The sequence below is a fragment of the Callithrix jacchus genome, chromosome 5 (genome assembly GCF_049354715.1).
Source record: "Callithrix jacchus isolate 240 chromosome 5, calJac240_pri, whole genome shotgun sequence".
Classification (NCBI taxonomy): domain Eukaryota; kingdom Metazoa; phylum Chordata; class Mammalia; order Primates; family Cebidae; genus Callithrix; species Callithrix jacchus.
Genome location: NC_133506.1, coordinates 68,051,477 through 68,061,883, shown reverse-complemented (window position 1 = coordinate 68,061,883; position 10,407 = coordinate 68,051,477).

Sequence of the window (10,407 nt, the reverse complement as noted above, 5' to 3'; positions counted from 1 at the left end):
CAGCCTGGGCAACAGAGTGAGACTCTGTCACTAAATAAATAAATGGACAAACCCAGTGGTTTGCAACAACAGGAATGAATCTTAAAATAATTATGCCAGCCTGGGCAATGTAGTCAGACCCCTGTCTCTACAAAACATTTCAAAATCAGCCAGGTGTGGTAGTATGTGCCTGTAGCCTCAGCTACCTGGGAGGCTGAAACAGGAGGCTTGCTTGAACCCAGGAATGTGAGGCTGCGGTGAGCCATGACTTTACCACTATACTCCAGCCTGGGAGGCAGCAAGACTCTGTCCCCCTAAAAAATCATAATAATTAATTAATTAAAAATAAAGAAATGGCTGGGCACAGTGGTTCACACCTATAATCCCAGAACTTTGGGAAATCAAGGCAGGCAGATCACCTGATATCAGGAGTTTGAGACCAGTCTACACAACATAGTGAAACCCCGTCTCCACTAAAAATACTAAAATTAGCCAGGTGTGGTGGCAGGCGCTTGTAGTCCCAGGTACTATGGACGCTAAGGCAGGAGAATTGCTTGAACCCAAGAGGCGGAGGTTGCAATAAGCAGCGACTGCACCACTGCACTCCAGCCTAGGCAACAAACTGAGACTCAGTCTCAAAAATAAACACATAAATAAATGGCCAGGTGCAGTGGTTCACGTCTGTAATCCTCGCACTTTGGGAGCCTGAGGCAGGCAGATCATCTGAGGTGGGGAGTTAGGAGACCAGCCTGACCAACATGGAGAAACCCTGCCTCTACAAAAAATACAAAATTAACCAGGTGTGGTGGCCTGTAGTCCCAGCTACTCGGGAGGCTGAGGCAGGAGAACCGCTTGAACCCAGGAAGTGGAGGTTGTGGTAAACCGAGATTGTGCCATTGCACTCCAGCCTGGGCAACAAGAGCAAAACTCTGTCTCAAAAAAAAAAAAAAATTATGCTGAGTGAAAGAAGACCAAAGAGAGTACACACGTTTTCTTTGATTTATAAAAAAATTCTAGAAGGCCAGGCTCGGTGGCTCACGCCTGTAATCCCTGCACTTTGGGAGGTTAAGGCAGGTGGATTACCTGAGGTCAGGAGTTGGAAATGAGCCTGGCCAACACGGTGAAACCCTATCTCTACTAAAAGTACAAAAATTAGCCAGGCATGATGGTAGCGCCTCTAATCCCAGCTTCTCAGGAGGCTGAGGCAGGAGAATAGCTTGAACCTGGGAGGCAGAGGTTGCAGTGAGCTGAGATCGCACCACTGCACTGCAGCCTGGGCAACAAGAGCAAAACTCCATCTCAAACAAACAAACAAACAAACAAACAAAAATTCTAGAAAGTGGCAGAAAGGGGATCAGAAAGTGGATGAGGTGAAAGGAAAGAGGGAAAGATTGCAGCAAGGCACAAAGAAACATTTAGGTGCAATGGAGAGGTTAATTATCTTAACGGGTGATGTTTTCATGTCAAAACTCATAAAATTGTATGTGAATTATCAGGTCATTTTAAAAAGGTGATTATGAATGAACATGTGTTGAGCATATCCTAAATGCAGCCAGACACTGAAGATGCTCATGGAATCAATCTGGATGCCTTTTTTTTTGAGATGGAGTCTCGCTGTCACCGAGGCTGGAGTGCAGTGGCATGATGCCTCACTACAACCTCTGCCTCTGGGTTCAAGCGATTCTCCTGCCTCAGCCTCCCAAGTAGCTGGGATTACAGGCACCCACCACCATGCCCAGCTAATTATTTTTTTTTTTTAAGACAGAGCCTTGCTCTGCCGGCGGGCTGGAGTGCAGTGGCATGAGCTCAGCTCACTGCAACCTCCGCTCCCCTGGGTTCAGGTGATCCTCCTGCCTCAGCCTCCCGATTAGCTGGGACTACATTTGTGCACCACCACACTCAGCTAATTTTTTTGTATTTTTAAAAGTAGAGACGGGGTTTCACCGTGTTTGCTAGGATGGTCTTGATCTCTTGACTTTATGATCCACTCACCTCAGCCTCCCAAAGTACTGGGATTACAGGTGTGAGCCACCTTGCCCAGCCTATATTTGTATTTTTTGATAGAGACAGGGTTTCACCATGTTGGCCAGGCTGGTCTCAAACTCCTGACCTCAAGTGACCTACCTCAGCCTCTCAAAGTGTTGGGATTACAGGCGTGAGTTACTGCACCTGGCCATGGATTTTTTTTTTGAGACAGAGTTTCGCTCTTGTTACCCAGGCTGGAGTACAATGGCGCGATCTCAGCTCACTGAAACCTCCGCCTCCCTGGGTTCAGGCAATTCTCCTCAGCCTCCTGAGTAGCTGGGACTACAGTCGCGCGCCACCATACCCAACTAATTTTTTGTATTTTTAGTAGAGACAGGGTTTCACCATGTTGACCAGGATGGTCTTGATCTCTTGACCTCGTGATCCACCCGCCTCGGCCTCCCAAAGTGCTGGGATTACAAGGGTGAGCCACCACGACCGGCCTATATTTGTATTTTTTGATAGAGACAGGGTTTCACCATGTTGGCCAGGCTGGTCTCAAACTCCTGACCTCACGTGACCCACCTCGGCCTCTCAAAGTGTTGGGATTACAGGCGTGAGTTACTGCACCTGGCCGTGGATGCTTTTAAGAACAAAGAACAGAAAATCCAACTGAGTAATATAAACAATAATAAAATGTACTATCTCATCTGCCTGGAAGGCCAGAGGCTACAGGTGCACTTTGTCCCCTCCTTGTCCAAGACACTATATTTAGCTACATCATGGAAGCCCCATAATTGTCAGGGAACTTAGCTACAAGTAACAGAATCTACTCTAACTAGTTTAAGCGGCCAAGGAATGTACTTAAAGATATAAATGACTCACACAGTCTCTGAGAGGGATAGAGAATTGGGCTTGGAGGCTACACAGCCAGGAACAATACCCAAATTTTGCTCCTGGACTGTTATCAGCAGAGCCTCTGCTTTTCACCACCACTAGGTACTGCAGTTCACAAGTGCAAGAAGCATCTCTCCTCCCAGAGCCGCTCCCACTGCCCTCAAAAGCTTTGTGTCTCTGCAGAGTTCTCATCCTCATACAGCTCACCTCTAAATGGATACCAGCTGCGTCTGATTGGACGAGCCTGCACTGTATGCCGGAGTGCTAGCTACACAGGAAGCTAGGTACAAGAGTCTATCTTCTACTTGGGGAGGCAGAACTCATAATGTCTTCGCATAGAATGGGTTTTCAAAAGAATCTGGGTGGCTGGGCATGGTGGCTCACGCCTGTAATCCCAGCACTTTGGGAGACTCAGGTGGGCAGATCACGAGGTCAGGAGTTCGAGACATTGTGAAACCCTGCCTCTACTAAAAATACAAAAATTAGCCCAGTGTGGTGGCGGGAGCCTGTAATCCCAACTACTCGGTAGGGTGAGGAAAGAAGAATCTCTTGAACCCGGGAGGCGGAGGTTGCAGTGACCCAAGATCGCACCACTGCACTCCAGCCTGGGCAATAAAGGGAGACTGCCTCAAAAAAAAAAAAAAAGCCAGATGTGGTGGCTCACACCTGTAATCCCAGCATTTTGGGAGGCCGAGGCGGGCGGATCACGAGGTCAGGAATTCAAGACCAGCCTGGCCAATATGGTGAAACCCAATCTCTACTAAAAATACAAAAATTAGCCAGGTGTGGTGGCACATGCCTGCAGTCCCAACTACTTGGGAGAGTGAGGAAGAAGAATCACTCGAACCCAGGAGGCAGAGATTGCAGTGAGCCAAGATCATGCCACTGCACTCCAACCTGTGCGACAGAGCAAGACTCCATATGAAAAAAAAAGAAAGAAAAAGATGCTGAGTGATGACAATATTTAAAAGGTCCCCTATAAACCCTGTTAGAGATTATCACAGCCTGAGCAACATGGAGAAACTCCATCTCTACAAAAAATGCAAAATGTAGCTGGGTGTTTGGGCAAGTGCCTGTAGTCCCAGCTGCTCGGGGGACTGAGGCCGGAGGATCGCTGGAGGCCGGGGGTGGGGGGGGTGAGTTATATTCCCGCCACACCACTCCAGCCTGCATGACAGACTGAGACCCTGTCTCAAAACAAAAACAGAAACAAAAAAGAAAGAAACTAGGAAAGAAAAACCAGAATGATGTGGCCTTTTCTTTTTTGAGACAGAGTTTTGCTCTCCTTGCCCAGGTTAGAGTTGTCGGCTCACCGCAACCTCCGCCTCCCGGGTTCAAACAATTCTGCCCCAGCCTCCCGAGTAGCTGGGATTACAGGCATTACCACCACATCCGGCTAATTTTATGTTTTTAATAGAGACAGGCTTTCTCCATGTTGGCCAGGCTGGTCTCGAACTCCTGACCCCCGGTGATCCGCCCAACTCAGCCTCCCAAAGTGCTGGGATTACAGGCGTGAGCCACTGCACCCCGCCATAAATCCAGATTTTAGGAAACTATATAGGAACACATGACAAATGTTCTTCAATAAATTGCAAGGAATAACAGATTTTAGAAGGGGGAACCTAGTGATTAAAGGGAACGTAAGAGTCATATTAACCAACCAAAACATATGGATCTTTTTTTAGGTCTTATCTATTTATTTATTTATTTTGAGAAGGAGTTTCACTCTTGTTACCCAGGCTGGAGTGCAATGGCGCGATCTCAGCTCACCGCAACCTCCGCCTCCTGGGTTCAGGCAATTCTCCTGCCTCAGCCTCCCAAGTAGCTGGGATTACAAGCACGCGCCACCATGCCCGGCTAATTTTATGTAGCTTTAGTAGAGATGGGGTTTCACCATTTCGACCAGGATGGTCTTGATCTCTTGACCTCATGATCCACCCACCTCGGCCTCCCAAAGTGGTGGGATTACAGGCGTGAGCCACCGCGCCCAGCCTTAGGTCATATTTAAAACAAATGTAAATAGATTAATGATGATGATGATAAGCGGGAATATTTGAACACTGAATATTTGGTATTAAGGAATTATTTCACACCTATAATCCTAGCACTTTGGGAGGCCAAAGCAGGTAGATTGCTTGAGCCTAGGAGTTCAAGACCAACATGAACAACATGGTGAAACCCCACCTCTACAAAAACTACAAAAATCAGCCAGGTATGGTGGCATACACATATCCGAGCTGCTTGGGAGGCTGAGGTAGGAGGATCACTTGAATCTAGAAGGTGGAGGCTGCAGTGAGCTGTGATCATGCCACTGCACTCCAGCCTCGTTAACAGGGTGAGACCACTGTCTCAAAAAAAAAAAGAAGAAGACAGAGACCAGGCCCAGTGGCTCACACTTGTAATCCCAGCACTTTGAGAGGCCAAGTCGGACTGATCACCTGAGGTCAGGAGTTCGAGCCCAGCCTGACCAACATGATGAAACCCCATCTCTATCAAAAATATAAAAATTAGCCAGGCATGGTGGCAAACGCCTGTAATCCCAGCTACTGGGAGGCCGAGGCAAGACAATCGCTTGAACCTGGAAGGCAGAGGCTGCAGTGAGCCAAGATCATGCTACTGCACTCCAGCCTGGGTGAAAGAGTGAGATTCCCTCTCAAAAAAAAAAAAGAAGAGACAGAATTGCTGGGGCTAGAAGGATGTTACTACTTCTCCCTCAATTCTCACCATGCTGGCAAAGCCGACTCCAGCCAGAGAAAGTGGTTCCCTTCAGAGAGATGCACATGGTGGTGTTGACTAGCAGGGCACCTCACTAAGCCCGGGCCATGCGTTATCCACCGCAGTTCCTTTGGAAGAATTAATGTTATTGCTTTGATTATATGCTTATATCAACATACACATTTCCAAAGCCAGGAGTGGTGACTCATGTCTATAATCCCAGAGCTTTGGGAGGCCAAAGTGGGGGGATAGCTTGAGCTCAGGAGTTCAAGATTAACCTGGGCAACACAGCAAGACCCCATCTCTTAAAAAAAAAAAAAAAGCCAGGCGCAGTGGCTCACACCTGTAATCCCAGCACTTTGGGAGGCGGAGGTGGGCGGATCACGAGATCAGGAGTTTGAGACCAGCCTGGCCAATATGGTGAAACCCCGTCTCTACTAAAAATACAAAATTAGCCAGGCGTGGTGGTCGGCACCTGTAATCCCAGCTACTCAGGAGGCTGAGGCAGGATAATCGCTTGAACCCGGGAGGCAGAGGTTGTGGTGAGCCGAGATCGCACCATTGCACTCCAATCTGGGCAGCAAGAAACTCTGTCTCAATAAAAAAATGAAATAAATAAAATAAAATAAAACAAAGGAATTAGCATGGCATGGTGTTGTGTGCTCACAGTCCAGCTATTTGGGAAGCTAAGATAGGGAGATCCTTTGGGCCCAGGAGTTGGTTACAGTGAGCCATCAGCACACCACTGCATTCCAGCTTGAGTGACAGAGCAAGATCCCATCTCTAGGCTGGGCGTGGTGACTCACGCCTGTAATCCCAGCACTTTGGGAGGCTGAGGTGCACGGATCACCTGAGGTCGGGAGTTTGAGACCTGACTGACCAAAATGGAGAAACCCCATCTCTTCTAAAAATACAAAACAAGCCAGATGTGGTGGCTCACACCTGTAATCCCAGCTACTCAGGAGGCTGAGGCAGAAGAATCACTTGGACCCAGGTAGTGGAGGTTGGGGTGAGCTGAGATCAGGCCACTGCACTCCAGCCTGGGCAACAAGAGCGAAACTGTTTTCTCAGGAAAAAAAAAGACTCCATCTCTACAACAAAAACAAGCTGGGCCCAGTGGCTCAGACCTGTTATACCAGCACTTTGGGAGGCTGAGGCAAGTGGATCATGAGGTCAAGAGATTGAGACCATCCTGGCCAACATGGTGAAACCGTCTCTACTAAAAATACAAAAATTGGCCGGGCATAGTGGCTCACACCTGTAATCCAAGCACTTTGGGGGCCAAGGTGGGCAGATCACCTGAGGTCGGGGAGTTCAAGACCAGCCTAACTAACATGGTGAAACCCTGTCTTAAAAAAAAAAACAACACAAAAATTAGCTGGGTGTGGTGGCACATGCCTACAATCCCAGCTACTCGGGAGGCTGAGGCAGGAGATTCGCTCCAACCCGGGGGGCAGACGTTGCAGTGAGCCGAGATCATGCCACTACACTCCAGCCTGGCGACAGTCTCAAAAAAACAAAAACAAAAACAATATACACTTCCAAAGTAGAGCTAAACAGAATAACCAGGTGTACTTATGCTTTTGGGGGATCAGGGAAGTACATGGAGTGTTTATGGAGACTCTGTCAAAGGTAAATGGTCACGGGCTTGCTCTTGCGCAATTCAGCATGCACTGTTGAGAGTCATGCGCTGTGCAGGGCACAGCATCATTCAAGATAAGCCCTGCTGAAGAACTAAAGTACGGTTTCTATTTCAATCAGGCTCTCTCAGGCAGTGGGTTAAAGGCCTTGATATTCTTTGGGAATGATAGCCGCCTCTTCGGGACAAGATTGCAAGATTTTTATGTCTTTGTGTAGGGCAGGAATCAGGTCCTGAATGTACAAGATTGCCTGCCACTGCCAGCTTTTCTCATTTGCACACATCTGCTGAATGAATGTGTGAAAAATAAGTGAATGAATGAAAAAGCAAATGACTGTCTCAAGGAGCAAATAAATGAATTTTTAAGCATGTCAGGAATAAAACGGGGTCATTATATATGAGCTGCTTTTGATCCTCTGGGAAGAAAGCAATTCTTAAAAAATTGGACCTGGCTGGGCACGGTGTCTCACACCTGTAATCTCAACACTTTGGGAAGCCGAGGTGGGTGGATCACGAGGTCAGGAGTTTGAGACCAGCCTGACCAAAATGGTGAAACCCCCAACTCTACTAAAAATACAAAAATTAGCCAGGCATGGTGGCACGCACTTGTGATTCCAGCTACTTGGTAGGCTGAGACAGGAAAATTGCTTGAACTCAGGAAGCAGAGGTTGCAGTGAGCAGAGATCGTGCGACTGCAGACTGCCTCAAAAAAAAAAAAAAAAAAAATTAGCTCAATGTGGTGGCACACGCTTGTAATCCCAGCTTCTTGGGAAGCTGAGGCCAGAGGATCACTTGAGCCAGGGAGGTTGAAGCTGCAGTGAGCTGTGATTGTGCCTTTGTACCCTAACCTGGGTGACAGAGTGAGATCCTGTCTCAAAAAAAAAAAAAGGAACTGTTCCTTAGAAATGTGAAGCTTGGCCAGGTGTAATGGCTCAAGCCTATATTCCCAGCACTTTGGGAAGCTGAGGCAGGTGGATTACCTGAGTTCAGGAGTTCAAGACCAGCCAGGCCAAGAGGGTGAAACTCTGTCTCTACTAAAAATACAAAATTAGCAGGGCATGGTGGCGGATGCCTGTAATCTCAGCTACTTGGGAGCCTGAGGCAAGAGAATTGATTGAACCTGGGAGGCGGAGGTTGCAATAAGCCGAGATTGCGCCACTGCCCTCCAGCCTGGGTCACAGAACGAGACTCTCTCTCAATAAAAAACAAAAACAAAAAAACAAAAGAATGGGCAAAAAGTCTTGGGATTCCCAAAAAGAGCTGACTTGAGGTCTAGGTGGGGTGAGGTATTAAAGAAATTTAATGTATAAGACGGTATTTGTGAGGTCAGGCTCAGTGGTTCATGCTTATGATCCCAAAGACTTGGGAGACTGAGGCTGGAGGACCAGTTGAGGCCAGGAGTTCAAGATCAGCCTACGCAACATAGTGAGACTCCTGGCTGTGCAAAAAAATCTGATATTTGTGGTCGGGTGTGGTGGCACATGCCTATAATCCCAGCACTTTGGGAAGCCGAGGCAGGAAAATTGCTTGAACCAGGGAGGCAGAGGCTGCATTGAGCTGAGATGGAGCCACTGCACTCCAGCCTGGCGACAGCACAAGACTCTGTCTTAAAAAAAAAAAAAAAAAAAAAAAAAGAAATCTAAAAATTAGCCAGGTGTGGGGGCACATGCGTGTAGTCCCAGCTACTCCAGAGGCTGAGGTGGGAGGATCATGCGAGCCCAGGATGTCAAGGCTGCAGTGAGCTGTGATGGTGCCACTGTACCACAGCCTAGGTGACAGAGTGAGACTCTGTCTCTAAAAAAAAGACAATATGTACGTTAAGCCTTGAAAGCAAGAAGGGGATTTCTGAGTAACTATGACATGCCAAGTATTCTGCAGAGCCTTTTTTTTTTTTCAGTCAGAGTCTTGCTCTGTCACCAGGCACCAGGCTGGAGTGCAGTGGCGCAATCTCGGCTCACTGCAACCTCCGCCTCCCGGGTTCAAGCAATTCTCCTGCCTCAGCCTCCTGAGTAGCTGGGAGTACAGACATGCGTCACCACGCTCAGCTAATTTTTTTTGTATTTTAGTAGAGACGGGGTTTCACTATGTTGGCAGGGTGGTCTCAATCTCTTGACCTCGTGATCCGCCCACCTAGGCCTCGGCCTCTGCTGAGCCTTTGTCTGCATTTTCTCATTATATCTTCACAATAATCCTGTGAGGTTGTATTTCCCTTTTATTACATGACAAAACTGAGTGGACAGGCAGGAGGTGAGGCTGTCAACATTTCAGAGCCAGCCTTCAGTCTCAGCACTGCCATTTGGGGAAAGGAGATTAGTAAATCAGCAATTTCAGCACAGGTACTATCTCTCACTAGCCAGTGCTGGGCAATCAAAAAAAAAAAAAAAAAAAAATAGAGCTGGGCAGAGGGGCTCACGCCTGTAATCCCAGCACTTTGGGAGGCTGAGGTGGGTGGATTACAAGGTCAGGAGTTCAAGACCAGCCTGGCCACGATGGTGAAACCCCCGTCTCTACTAAAAATACAAAAAAATTAGCTGGGCGTGGTGGTGGGTGCCTATAATCCCAGCTACTCGGGAGGCTGAGAAAGAGAATTGCTTGAACCCAGGAGGCGGAGGTTACAGTGAGCCGAGATTGGGCCACTGCACTCCAGCCTGGGTGACAGAGTGAGACTCTGTCTCAAATAAACAAATAAATAAATAAAGCCGGGCGCAGTGGCTCATGCCTGTAATCCCAGCACTTTGAGAGGCCAAGGCAGGCAGATTGCCTGAGGTCAGGAGCTTGAGACCAGCCTGGCCAACCAAACCCTGTCTCTACTAAAAAAAAAAATTCAAAAATTAGCTGGGAGTGGCGGTGGGGGCCTATAATCCCAGCTACTTGAGAGGCTGAGACAGGAGAATCGCTTGAACTAGGGAGGTGGAGGTTGTAGTGAGCCGAGATCTTGCCATTGCACTCCAGCCAGGGAAACAAGAGCGAAACTCCATCTCAAAAAAAAAAAAAAAAAAAAAGTAGACACCTGTTGGCCCCGGAAGGGACCCTCCCTGTGTGCCAGGAGGAAGAAGCCTTGGCTGTCATCACAGCAGCCAAAAAGAGCCCCATTACTTCTTCGGCTTCTGCAATCTGGGCTGACACCAAGAGTCTGGGCTTTTCTGCTCACAGCATGTCTGTGGACCTGGAAGAGTGGCATCAAACATCAATGCCCTGAGCCACAGAAGTCA